General features: G+C 37.9%; 1 protein-coding gene across 1 annotated transcript in view; it reads left to right on the forward strand.

Annotated features, from left to right (window-relative positions):
* Window positions 1–2079, forward strand: part of LOC146956037 (uncharacterized) — a 42622-nt gene extending 40543 nt beyond the window's left edge. Inside the window, exon 10 of the mRNA XM_085749005.1 lies at window positions 790–2079. The gene's annotated coding sequence lies outside the window, so the exon portion shown is untranslated. The remainder of the gene's footprint in view (window positions 1–789) is intronic.
* Window positions 2080–14509: the final 12430 nt, after the last annotated feature.

The raw sequence follows: 14509 nt of genomic DNA on the forward strand, positions 1-14509 counted from the left end.
CTTAACTTAATTTTCTGTTTGAAAGAACTTGATTCAAATATAATAGATAGTAGGGAACTTTCATGAGTTAAAAGTCTTCAGTGAATGATCCACATGTTATTGAGATTTACATGCTTTGTTTTTGTGCATCTAAGATTTTGTTCTGCTCTACAAGTGTGCATAGTTGGGATATTCCTTCATAAATAGGATTATAATTGTTGCTGTTTGATGAGAGAGGTTCTGTTATAATATGCTTTGAATGCTTGTTTGAAATTCGATCAATTCATGAGATTTAGGGGTAGGTTGATTTCAGATTTTGAAAGTGTGTTTATCACCACATATTTTAATTGATTTATTATGTTTTGGTAAGTCTAAAAATAGGTCATTTGAAAAATGGCAAGTAACGCTAGATAGCTTAGAAATCCAGGTCTTTTTTTCCCTGCATAATTATGAAGAAATCATACTTAAATATTAGTGTTATCAACCTTGGTACACAACAGATCAATTGGAGATGAAGTAAGGTGGTAGTGCTAGGTAATTGTCAAGGCAATTACATATCAACGAAAAAGTTAACTAGATTTGCATTTGTCTCAATTCAAGGAAAAGTTACACTTATTAGTCATTTTCAAAATTCAATCATATGAATCATTTTCATCCATAATATGTTATAGGACCAACGTGATTCATTGCTTGCATTGGTATTTATGCATGTGTGATCATTGCTTGCATTGGTATATATGCTAGTCTCATGCTTGCATTGATCACATTCACTACTTTTGTGATTGACATTCTTATGCATGGGATCTGCAGACTACAATGGGAGATTTCATTAAGGTATGATTTCCAGGGTACCAAATAGAGGGCAACTTTCTCTTGGTAAGAGTTAAAGCTTTTGCTCAGGTGCTTGAAAGATTTGAATTCATTGTAATGGACATTGTTGAAGGAAGATTTTAATGGCACAAACGATGGAAAGCATATAAAGTCATTACTAAAAATCATTATAGATGATGATTGGCTAGCTTTAGAATGACATTCTGTAGAGATCTTGTGTCGCCAACACTGGGATTGTAATCCCATCCTTTTGAGGTTGGGGTGTCTCCTCAAATTAAACGCCCTTGCCCCTTTCATTTTGAAGCTACATGGATCACATTCATGAGAACTAACGAACTATCATAAGTTGGTTGAAAATGCTTGACATGCAGAATGAGGCAGGTCTGTTTCTGCAATGACTAAAGTCACGGAGGGAGGAGTCCATAAAGCTTGGTTTACTAGAATATTGACTCTGTATTTGTTTTTTTTGGAACAAGAGTATAATAGAATTCTTTGTTAGTAGAAGTTGCACCGATATCTGAAACCCGGGGAGCAACAAATTAAGCTTGGTAATAACAACACCTCTTTTTTCTTGCTCAAACTGTTATTTGCAGGAAAAGAAACAAGATCCTTGGTTGCCGGAATAAGACAACCGGAGACTTTATTTGAAAAGGAACATCAAATAGAGGAATCCCCGCTAGTTAGCTGGAATGTGATAACTTTGGCTAGAAACAATTGTGGCTTAGGTATGAGAATGGCCACAAAAGTCAATTATACTTTGCTTGGAAACCTGGTGTGGGAACTACAGATTTTAGGTTTCATAGTTTGGAACTTCATTACTAAGGCCGAAATTATTCTCAACGATTCAGGTAGAAGCTGGTGATCTTTAATTTTGGTATAAGGATTGCATAGAGTTTGCCCCCCTTTGTTACCAGGTTCCATAATATGTTGACATCCATGATGTTGAAGTTTAAGTCAAGGATTTGATTGAAAATAATATGCTTAATCTGCAATCCTTGCTCCCAATTTTTCCTCTAATGGTATGCAACTACATCTGAAAATGTTAAATTCCGCATCTGGTTGGCATGCCTTGATATTTTCCCTACTTGTAGTCTGCTAAACCATCATGGAATGCTAGTCTCTAATACCTGTCAAATTTGACAGACGAGAGAGCAATCCTTTCCTATGTAAAGGGACAATTGTATTGCTAAATGTTATCATTAACTGTATCATAGGGATAATTGTTTTTCATTTACAGTCATGCTGTGAATCTTTCCATTCTCACTCCAATTCTCGAGAGTTCTCTACTATGTGCTCCTAAATGTGAATGGTAGCAGTGTTGGTTAAGGGAAACATACATGGTTTTAGTGATTACTATTATTTTAAAATGCAGATCGCAAATAGGTATGAGCTTTGCAGGATTATTTATTTATATATTATTACTACTTCGCAATTTACCAAAAAATAAACAAGTCTTGTTACCTGCTAGCCGATGCATTTTTCTTTTCATTTTAAAAAAAAAAGAGATAAAACAATTCTAAAAATAAGACTAATTATTGTGCAATTACGATGTCAATTTTATGTGAAATGTTATTTAGATAGTTTTTGACATAAATATCATATCCGATTTTTTTACTACTCACTTAACATAATTTAAATATGTAGTTAATTAATAGTATGTGGTTAATTGTATCTTTTCATTTGTAACACTGATTTTTGACATAAAGCAAGCATTGTACATTTCAAATCCAAATTGAGCATTGAAACTTATACCCCAAATCTAAACAAATCCAGGAAAAGTGCATTGAACCCGACCCCTTCTTCTCCAAATCTGTTTTCCCTCTCTCTATTTTCTATATGAGGTGGTGAATGTGTTTACTGTTTTGGTAATTTTTGTGATGATGGTGATGATGGGTGAGAGATAAGGATTTGATGGGTTTAATTTATGGGTTTGTTCCCGAAGGAACAACAAGGGTTTGTTAATGTTTGATTCATTGTGTGAAGGATGGTGATGTTTAATTTTTGGTTTTGAGCTTGTAATGGGATCCAAGGTCAGTGGAAAATTATGGGTGAAAGAAGATGAAATGACGGTGGAAAATTATGGACTGAAAATTCACCCTTTTAAGATGAATAAATAAGTGAAATGTTCGGGGTTTAAACCTGGTCCCTGTATATGTAATGTCCCAACTCCTGACCAACTTAGCTAGTCTAGTGTTTTTTTATTGTTCTATAAAAATGAATTTCTTTTATTTTGATTTTAAACTTGTATATTTCAATATTTTAAAAATAAATAAATGGGTTGGAAATTAATAGAATGACATGGAAAAAGAGAAAGCCAACACATTCATGTCAACTCAACACCATATCATTAATGAGTGTGACAAATCATCAAAATTGATGGAGACTAAAATCCTCAAGAAATGTATATTTAAAAATAGGGACTAAAATTTCAGTTAAGTTAAATAGGAAAATCAAAAGTCCATTTAAGCTATTTTTTATTATGGAATAATAATATAATTTGTGAATTATCTTTATAATGGTATATATCTTCAAAATTGGTCAAGTTTAATGAACATTTTGAATAATATAATATATATCTTTAAAATGGTTATTGTTTAATGAACATTTTAAAGGAATGAATTAAAATAAATGAATGAGTTAATGTAACAATTATCAATGGATCAAAAGAAATTTATTAAAGTATTGCATATGATTAAACAATTGTCAATGAATTTCACGTCTAAAGTTTGTTGAGATCGTTAAGGAGACATGTCATGTGTAGTTAGACATTCTATTTATTGTGAAATGTATGTATATGAGATGGGATGAGATGTTATGTATGTTGTTATCATAAACTTAATGTTGGTGTAGTAATTAAAGATTGCTTTTGCAACCTAAGGTTCAGGGAACAAATCTAACTTAAAGTTAAAATAATTTTGAAAAGGATAAAATAAAATCCTATAGATAGAGAAAAATTGGAAGAATTTTTTCAAAAACTAAACAACTTTTTTATTTGTCATATTAATTTTAATCTCCTAACACATTCATTCATGATATTCGGTTAAAGTAATAGTACAACCACTACAAATTCGATTTTAGGAGCATGACTCTTCACCGGGATCGAATTGATAGAAGAAAATGTATCCTTGAAGAAAATGAATTGATATATGACTAAATAAATGTTGTCTTCGACGCCGCCGGCTTGACACTAGATCAACTATTGATGAAATTTATTTCCTCATACAAGATACTAGATCATTGTTTGTTTGATCAGGAAGAGTTCTTCTCGAACATGCTTTGCCACCAATGGAAGCTTTTATTCGATTGTATCAACGAGGTTCTCATGGAGGTTGTAAGCATCACTTTGGGATCTTGCCTTGGGTATCATTTGTAAACCCTGGTATTCGACCAACACCGAATATTAAAAAGGTTATTCTCAAGGTTGGGAAGGAGTGTGTTGGCATGTCTGATGTAAGATTTTTCCTACATGTCATATAACTATGTACACGTGAGTATATATAGGATCGTTTCCACAGGGAGTTACGTTTAATCATAAGCATTTACACAATCGTTCACATTAAGGGTTTGGATATAATTTGTTTGTTTGTAACACTATATCCATATTTGACACTAAAGTAAAAACGAGAGGGGATCGAACTATTTCGCTTGCGGTATAAGATAACGAGCAAGCATAACAGCAGCAATCTCTCGATCGATTAACAGACTCTAGCTTTATAACCAATATTATTACAATCATTTCTACAATATCCTTCGTGTCCAAAGCGACATCGTTATTTCCAAGTTAGCGTTTAAACATTCGTGTCCAAATTCCTTAAACGATAACAAAGTCGATCGGATAACTTAATCGACCGTGTCCAGCCTGATTAAGTATCCGAAAACATTAAAAGCTTGATTAAAAGTAATTATCAAAGGTTTTACAAACTTGTCAAGAGTGATATAACATAAGATAGATTGTTATTCTAGTTCTAGATTCAAGGGTTTGTGTCCAAATCATCTTGAATCTCTTTGAAAGCATTAAAAGCAAGAATAACAACAATATTGAATCATTAAGCTAGAACCTTATATATTAAAAGATCAAAAGATTACATAATAGCTTGATTGTTACCTCAATACTACATATAAGGTGATAGTTACATATAGACATGTAAACTAATGCAAGGAAGGAAGGAAAGATGAAGATTCCATGCCAAGATCCTTGATGTCTCAATGAATCTAGGGTTGAATCTACTCCTTAATCACTTGCTTTGTGTTTCTCTCTTTGAAATAGCTCTAACCTCTCTCTAGAAATGTATAAAATGTTTCAATGGAATAGTGAATAGTCCTAGAGAGAGGGAAAACTTGTATTTAAATGGGCTGAAAACGTGTAATCTCGCTTAAGCGAGATACATCTCGCTCAAGCGAGAATCCTAAATATCCAACCATGGCCAATGAGATCCTGCCACGTAGCCCTGCTCCTTGATGAAGTTGCATCTCGCTCAAGCGAATTATACCTCGCGTAAGCGAGGTTGCTTGAAACTTAAACCGCCTTGAAATCCTGCTTGAGCGACTTGGAAGCGAGATGGGAGCGAGATTTACAATTGTTCCCTGGAGAAATCTCGCGTAAGCGAGATGATCTCGCGTAAGCGAGATGCCAAAATCCACAAGCGACCCTGGAAGCGAGATGCAAGCGAAGGTTGAGCTTCTCCCTGGAGGAATCTCGCTTAAGCGAGATGACCTCGCGTAAGCGAGATTTGCTTGGTTCACACAACTGAGTTTTGGTCCTTGCTTGTCATTTCCTGCATAAATTGGGTAGAATTAGGCATATAAAGCATAAATGGTATAATTACAACAATTGGTTGCTTTTCCGTAGATAACTTGCATAACAAGTCACTAAAAATGCCTCTTTTAACACATGAAATATATTACTTTTGAGCATTTATCAAACTCTCCCCAACTTAGCTTTTTGTTTGTCCTCAAACAAAAGAATCAAAAGGAAACTAACAAGGCTTTGGACAAGCTTTCTAGCACAATACCAAACAATTCAAATCAAATAAAAATTTTCAAGTGGTGATTCAAATGTGAAAGCACCGGCAAGCATGAAGTTCTCCATTATTCCTAGCACAGCTATAAATGTGAAACAAGTCCTAAGCACAAAATACACATCATAAACTTCAAAGTATAAACATATCTATCTATGAACCACACCTAACACACTTCTTTGAAAGTAAATGCAATATAATGATAACAATGACTGAGGTAATGAACACATCCAACAATCATGCTAACATCCTACTTAAGTTAGGTGTCCATCCAAATATCGTCTCAAAAAGCATAAAAGCATGGATCAAAAGGTCTTGCAAGGGTTATAACTTGGCCGGGCTACAAAAGAAATGTCATATGTGGGGCAATTGATCAGAAAGCCTATCAAAGAGGAACATTTTTTTGTATCACAACTTGAAATCCATATACTTCCCTACCAAGAATTAAAACCTTTGGTGATTAACAATCAAACTTATAACCTTGACAACTTATTCTATTTTTGATTTTTCTCTTTCTTTTTCTTTTCTTTTCTTTTCTTTTTCAAATGTACAATTTTTTTCTTTGATTCAATGTTGTCAGGTTATTTTACAACTTCACCATAACTTAACATATAATGCCTCCTTTTCCTCCCCAACTTGAATACAACAAAACTCTAATTGAATGTTCCCCTATCCTAAGGCAAGGGACAAAGTACAAAAAGGTTAAGGGTTCAACAAAGTAAAATTATCAAAGTCCTATAAGATTCAACCATGAACTGGATTTTTGAAAAATTTCAGGCAAATTCAACAAGCATTGTGCTTATGAATATTGACAGTTCATGTTTGAGGACTTGATTCATTTGGCTCAGATTGGGATATCAGATACTCACTCTTCTCACAGGTAGGCTTTATGTGGTCAAGTAGGTTACTCTCGATTCAAAAAGTGCCTTGATCCTTTCCATGCTTTCAAACAGTTCAAAATAATTATCAGATTTAACATAACTAAAACAAGTTAGACGATGATTATCGGTCTCCAACATATATACAACAGATTGAAGCTACCTCACATTTAGGTTAAGTACTAAGTGGTTCAAAGATATTCATGTTTATGAAAAGACTTAAATGATATATATTTTGTGCACAGTACAAATTTCAAATTCATAGTAACATCTAGAATAACAGGAAACCAATACCTTGGCATTGCGCTTTATCACAATTCATATCATTATCACTCACCTGCTTTTGCTCAATAATTGGCTCCTTAGAGCACTTTAAACTTTGATGTTCATGAGCAATTTTTCTTTTGACTAAACACAAGCAAGATTAATCAAAAATTTCATCCAAAGCAATAAGTTAAAAACCAAACAACAAGCTAAGCTATTTAACCCAAAACGAAATTAAAATTAAACCAAAGTATTGAACACCCAAAACCGTGCTCAAAAAGTAAAAGTTCAAAAGCAATAAATTGTTCCAACATAAAAATAAAAACATAATCTAAAGAGTCAAAACAAGAGTCAAAGCAAACTAAACATCTCTAAAAATCCAAAAGATGCGGTCAGTGTGCCGCATCATCATCACCCATGTCATCAGATGGATGGAAAGTGGCTGTCCTCTCTGTATCATCATCTACACCATGATCAGCACCAACACCATGATCAGCACCTGCTCCACTGCCCCCTCCTGGGTAAATTGGCCTGTCCCCAGGCCACATGCAAGAGTCAGTGAACTGTGTAGGTGTGAATGCAAAACATCTCGGGTCCATATGAGCATCGTAGAGATGCGAGTAGATCCCCTGGTTGCTGCGAAAAACAGCTGCCATCTGGCTCATCATGTGCATATCTCTCTGCTCCTGTGCTTGAGCTAACTGAAAGGCTTGCTGCTGCTGTGCCTGAGCTCTCTCAACTGCTCGCTGCTCATACTGAGCCATATATGCCTGAAAAGATGAAAAATCAAAAGCACCAAACTGCTGAGGTGCATCCTGCTGTGGCATGCTCTAATAAGGATCATCCTGCTCCGGATCGTCCTGGTGAGGATCATCCTCAGGTGGAGGTATAGGTGGAGGAACAGTAGAGGAGGAGGGTAATGGCTTAATGGCGGCTTTCTTGATGTAGCCCCTAATGTATCGATCATCAATAGGAGAAACCAGCTGTTCTAAAAAAGGTTCGGTGACTGGCACCTCATGATGCTTCAGCAATCCCATAATAAAACCGGGGAAAGCAAGTCTAGTCTCTGGTCCCGCTACACCACCGAGAGCTACATGCTTCAGCTCTCTTGAAATAATCGAAGCCAGATCCACCGGCCTTCCTTTGCAAATATGCCAAATCAGAGGAGGCATTATTTTCTTGGGAGTTGTGGTGACATGACTCTTCGGCCAGACATTATGAACTAAGAACTTAAACAGAATCCCAGCTTTTGGCCTCATATCAGTGAAGGCCGCCAAATTTCGGGTACCCGCTTTGGACTCTATATATGTCCTACCCGGTAGCAAAATTTCCCTCTCAATCTTACCAAGATTCCAATCAGCAGCTCTCTCTCTTTCCCCATAAGGACACAAGGCAGGTGTGTCAGGGTCATCAGACTCAGGTAGGGTGTAAGGGTTGCCTAGATACTCATTAATCGCATCCCTATTGAAGCGGATGGTTTTTCCTCTCACCATTGTGGTGTAAGAAAATGCAGCATGCATTTCCTTAGCATCACAATCTGGTAAAGAATTGGCATAAAACTCTCTCAAGAGATCCAGGTTGATTTTTGGGTAGGGGTTAATGAGTTTCTCCCACTTTCTCTCAGTGAACACAGCGGCAATGTCCGCATACTCACCCTCAGGGTCAATCCGGAAAATTTTGTCATGCCAAGTTTTCTCTTTTTTCAGCTCGAGAAACCTGGCATAGGTTTTGTTTGACGTGTAAATGGTACGGTCCGGGTTTCTGGGTAAGGGTGCAGGACGGTCTACAACACCGGATGAGGAAGCAGTGGTTTTTCGTTTCTTGGTTGGTTGATTTTTGGGTGCCATCTGCAAAACAACCAGGAAAAACCATATACAGTATAGAAAAATGATTAGCACATGTGTGGAATCAAAATGGGTTAAGGCAAATAGACTTCAAAGGCCTAGGTACAGACAATCTCGCTTGTGACTCGCTTGAGCGAGTGGCAAGCGAGAATTTTCCAGAATTTTACATGAGTACTCGCTTACGCGAGATTTTTGGTAAAGGATCTCGCTTGAGCGAGATTGTTCTGCACCTGCGAAAAATGACCCATTTCCAGCATAACACAACCAAAAACACAAAATTTTCAACATGATTCAACTTCAACCTTCTACTAACCAAACCAATTCATGAAAAGGAACCAAAATCAAGACTTGTGTTCAACATTCAATCAAAACCCTTATTTTTCAAAGATTTCAAAATGGGTTAAAATATACAAAATTGAATGTTGAAATAAATCAGTGATGATTTTGATTCATTTGCATTGTTATGAACCTAAGGGAACAGTCTCTAAACACACCAAAGTCACTAACCCTAACCCTAGCCAATTCTACACATGTTCAAGAACATGAAATTTTTTTAAAATAAAAACAGAGTAAAGGCATGGGTTCAAACCTGTTAGTGATGATGAATGCTGTAAGATGAATGGAATGGATGCAATGAAATGCTAGAATTGAAGTTTGTGTTTATGTGTGTGAGAAGAGAGAAAAAGAAATTTTTATGGGAAGAAAGAAAGAAAACGTAACAAAGGAAAAATGAGTGGGTGTGTGGTTAAGGGAAGTTATTGCTAATGTTGGGAACCGTTTTAAACCATCTCGCTTGCGCGAGATTAACTCGCTTACGCGAGATTTCTCCAGAACCAACAATTCAAAAATGTAACAATCTCGCTTAAGCGAGATTAACTTCGCTTGAGCGAGATTTCTCCAGATATGCTTCTATTTTGCTTTGCTCATGAAATTATTCCTAAATGCATTAAAACATGAAAATACTTACAAAACTGGGTGTGACTCCCAGCAAGAGCTTGTTTTACGTCCTTAGCTTGACGCATTTTGAAGAAATCATGGCTCGATTAGTGAAATCGTCGTCAAACACCGATCAATTTCACCACCGAAGTAGGGCTTAAGCCTTTGCCCATTAACAGTCCAGTTGGCTTTGGTGACTGGGTCCTCAAGTTCAACAGCTCCATACGGTTTGACCTCTTTAACCATGAAAGGTCCGGACCACTTAGACTTCAATTTGCCCGGAAACAACCTCAGTCTTGAATTGAAAAGTAATACCATTTGTCCCGGCATGAATTGTCTCAGAATGATCTTCTTGTCATGATACTTCTCGGTCCTTTCTTTGTAGAGCTTTGAAGATTCATAAGCTTGATTTCGCAATTCTTCAAGCTCATGCATTTGAACTTTTCTTCTTTCACCGGCCTTCTCTTGATCAAAGTTTAGGAACTTCAACGCCCAAAAGGCTTTATGTTCGAGCTCGACCGGTAAATGACAAGATTTGCCATAGACCATTTGGAAAGGAGTGAGGCCTATAGGAGACTTGTATGCAGTCCTATATGCCCACAAAGCTTCATCAAGTTTAGCCGACCAATCCTTCCGAGATGTAGAGACCGTCTTCTCAAGTATGCGTTTGACCTCCCGGTTAGAAACTTCGGCTTGTCCATTCGTTTGCGGATGATACGGTGATGCTACTTTGTGCTTGACTCCATAATGATCTAGGGCCTTGGCAAGTTGTGTGTTGCAAAAGTGTGACCCTCCATCACTAATGAGAACTCTTGGTGTACCAAACCGGGTGAAAATATTCTTTTTAGGAACTTCACTACCGTCTTGCTATCGGCTTTAGGCGATGCTACGGCTTCCACCCACTTTGAAACATAATCAACAGCTACCAAGATGTACTCATTTGAATATGATGAAGGAAAAGGGCCAACAAAATCTATACCCCAACAATCAAACACTTCCACTTCAAGGATGAGTTGTAGAGGCATCTCATTTCTTTTTGACATTGATCCGGTTCTTTGGCATTCATCACAATACTTGCAATGTAAATTGGCATCTTTGAATAAAGTTGGCCAATAGAACCCGGATTGAAGTACCTTTGCGGCTGTTCTCTCCCCGTTGAAGTGACCTCCATAGGGCGAATTATGACATTGCCATAGGATCTTCTTTGCCTCTTCATCATCCACACACCTACGCAAGAGATTGTCCGCTCCAATTTTGAACAAATAAGGCTCATCCCACACAAAGTGGTTAGCATCATGAAGGAACTTCTTGCGTTGTTGCCATTCAAAATCTTCCGGAATGAACCCGGTTGCTTTGTAGTTCACCATGTCGGCAAACCATGGTCTCACATTGATTGCTAACAACCGTTCATCTGGAAATTCTTCACGAACCTCCGGTTCATTCTTGGTTACCTCATTGTTTGTCAACCTTGAAAGGTGATCAGCTACAAGATTCTCCGTGCCTTTCTTATCCTTGATCTCTAAGTCAAACTCTTGAAGCAACAACATCCAACGGATGAGCCTTGGCTTTGAGTCGGACTTAGTAAGGAGATACTTGATAGCTGCATGGTCAGTGTAAACAACAATTTTGGAACCTACAAAGTAAGAAAGAAATTTCTCCATTGCATAAACTATTGCAGGTAACTCTTTTTCAGTTGTGGCATAATTAATTTGTGCCTCATTTAAAACCTTACTTGCATAGTGAATAGCATGAAAAATTTTGTCCTTACGTTGACCCAAGACCGCACCAACAGCATAATCACTTGCATCACACATTAATTCAAAATTTAAATCCCAATTAGGAGCGATGATTATTGGTGCGGTGGTCAACTTTTCTTTTAAAGATTCAAATGCATCAAGACATTCATTATCAAAAACAAAAGACTTATCTTTGTTGAGCAAGTTGCTCATTGGCTTTGCAATCTTTGAGAAGTCTTTGATGAATCTCCGGTAGAACCCGGCATGACCAAGAAAACTCCGAACACCTTTGACATTTACCGGTGGAGGAAGCTTTCCTATGACATCGACCTTCGCTTGGTCTACCTCAATACCCTTAGCAGAAATCTTATGACCAAGGACAATACCCTCGGTAACCATGAAGTGACATTTCTCCCAATTGAGCACCAAGCTAGTTTCAATACACCGCTTCAGCACGGTATCCAAGCTATTCAAACACATATCAAATGACGAACCGAAAACCGAGAAATCATCCATGAACACCTCCATGCATTTTCCAATAAGTTTGGAGAAGATTGCTTGAACACACCGTTGAAAAGTTGCGGGTGCATTACACAAGCCAAATGGCATTCTTCGATAAGCAAAAATACCAAAGGGGCAAGTGAAAGCCGTCTTCTCGTGATCATCTGGATTCATGGCGATTTGATTGTAACCGGAGTAACCATCTAGGAAGCAATAAAAGGATTGACCGGAGAGTCTTTCAAGCATTTGATCCATGAAGGGCAAGGGGAAGTGATCCTTCCTTGTTGCTTGATTGAGTCTTCTATAATCTATACACATTCTCCATCCGGTGACGGTTCTAGTTGGGATCAACTCATCTTTATCATTAGTGATCACCGTCATTCCTCCTTTCTTGGGAACTACTTGAACCGGGCTTACCCAAGCACTATCCGAGATAGGATAGATCATGCCGGCTTCAAGCAACTTCACTACTTCCTTTCGCACCACCTCTTTCATGTTTGGATTTAAGCGGCGTTGCGGTTGTGCTACCGGTTTGAAGTTTTCTTCCATCATAATCTTGTGCATACAATAAGATGGACTTATCCCTTTCAAGTCGGATAACTTCCACCCTATTGCTTCCTTGTTGGCCTTGAGAACCTCTACCAACTTGGTTTCATCATTGATGGACAAGGAGCTACTAATGATCACCGGTTTTGTACCATCTTTCTCAAGAAAAACATACTTCAAATTAGATGGTAAAACATTTAATTCTACCTTGGTGTCATCAACTTTCGCTTCTTCCTTGAATTCTTCTTTCAAATCTTCAAGTATGGCTTGATTAGGAAGAACCTCCTTCAAGGAATCTAGCTCCTTCAAACACTCTTCAATGGCACTTGCTTCGTCTTCATCAATAGCATTGAGTGCGTCCACCAAAGCACTCTCAAGGGGTGTTCTATTGTGCATTTGCTTCTGAGTAGTCAAGATGACTTCTTCGGTTGCATCCATTTTGAAACACGCACCCTTGTCTTTCGAGTACTTCAAAGCTTCTCGGATGTTGAAGGTAACCTCTTCATCATTTACCTTGACCTTCATGATATTATCATCAAGATCAATCATCATCCGAGCCGTTTGCATGAAATTCCTTCCCATTAAGATAGGCACATCCTCATCTTCTTCGACATCCATAACCACAAAATCAGCCGGAAAAATAAATTTGTCCACTTTAACAAGAACATCTTCGGCCATACCTAATGGTTTTGCAAAGGATTTGTCGGCCAATTGCAACATCATCCTAGTCCGCTTTATACAAAGGTCACCAACTCTTTTGGCAACGGACAAAGGCATGAGATTGATGCTTGATCCAAGATCAAGTAGTGCTTTACCTACATGTGTTGTGCCAATAGCTACCGGTAGAGTGACTCTTCCCAGATCTTGCTCTTTCTTAGGCAACGTTCTTTGAATAATAGCACTACAATTGGCATCGATTTGGATCGTCTCTTCATCATTGATTCTTCTTTTCTTGGAAAGGATATCTTTCATGAACTTCGCATAGACCGGCATTTGCTCCAAGGCTTCTGAGAATGGTATATCAATTTGCAACTTCTTGAAGAGTTCAAGAAACCTTGCGTATTGCCGCTCTTTGTCTTTCTTCGATGGAGTATGTGGGTATGGTAAGTGTTGAGCCACCACTTGCTTCTCAACTACTTGTTTCTTCCCTTTATCTTCCCCCACATCTTTATTCTTCCTCTCCATCTCCACTTGTACCTCAAGATCTCTTTTTTGATTTTTTTCTTTTTCAACTAATGCTTCTTTATTCTTTATATACACTTCCTCCTCTATCTCTACACTATCCTCCTCGAACTTCTCTATATCCTCCCCGTTAACAACTTCATCTTCCTTCTCTTCAACAACAATATCATCACCTACCCCTTTACCTACTACTCTCCCACTCCTTGTAGCTATAGCTTTTGACTGCTATGCCTTGTGGTGCTCCTTAGGATTTGGTTGAGTGTTAGCGGTGAAAGCTCCCAATTGCGGAGGACCTTGAGCCATTTGTTGTGCTAACTGACCAACTTGTGTCTCAAGGCCTTTGATCGACGCGTCGGTGTTTTTCTGATTAGCCATGGACACTTGCATGAATTGTTTCAAGACCTCCTCGGTGCTTTGGGAATTGTTAGGTTGTTGGGGGTTATTTGGTGGTGGGAATTGGTATTGATTATTGAAGGGTTGTTGGAATTGGGGGAAAGGTTGTTGGTAGAAATTTGATTGAGGATATTGGTAGTTATTGTTGTACGGTGTTCTCCAAGGTCTTTGTTGGTTTTGGTTGGCCGGATACCTTCCTTGGAAGTTGGAAGTACCCGGATTTTGTTGTGAGGTTCCGGCTTGTTGTGGTTGGTTAGGCCTTTGTTGGTTTCCCACATAGTTGACCTCTTCCTCTTCAAAAGAACCGGGTTCGGGACAATAGCCGGTTGGATGATCCCCCGTACAAAGTCCACAAGTATTGACTTGAGCGGTTCCTCCTTCTTGCTTGAGAGATTCAAGAA

This window comes from Medicago sativa, chromosome 1 (genome assembly GCF_051527215.1).
Source record: "Medicago sativa cultivar Bolivia chromosome 1, Bolivia_mono, whole genome shotgun sequence".
NCBI classification, from domain to species: Eukaryota; Viridiplantae; Streptophyta; class Magnoliopsida; order Fabales; family Fabaceae; genus Medicago; species Medicago sativa.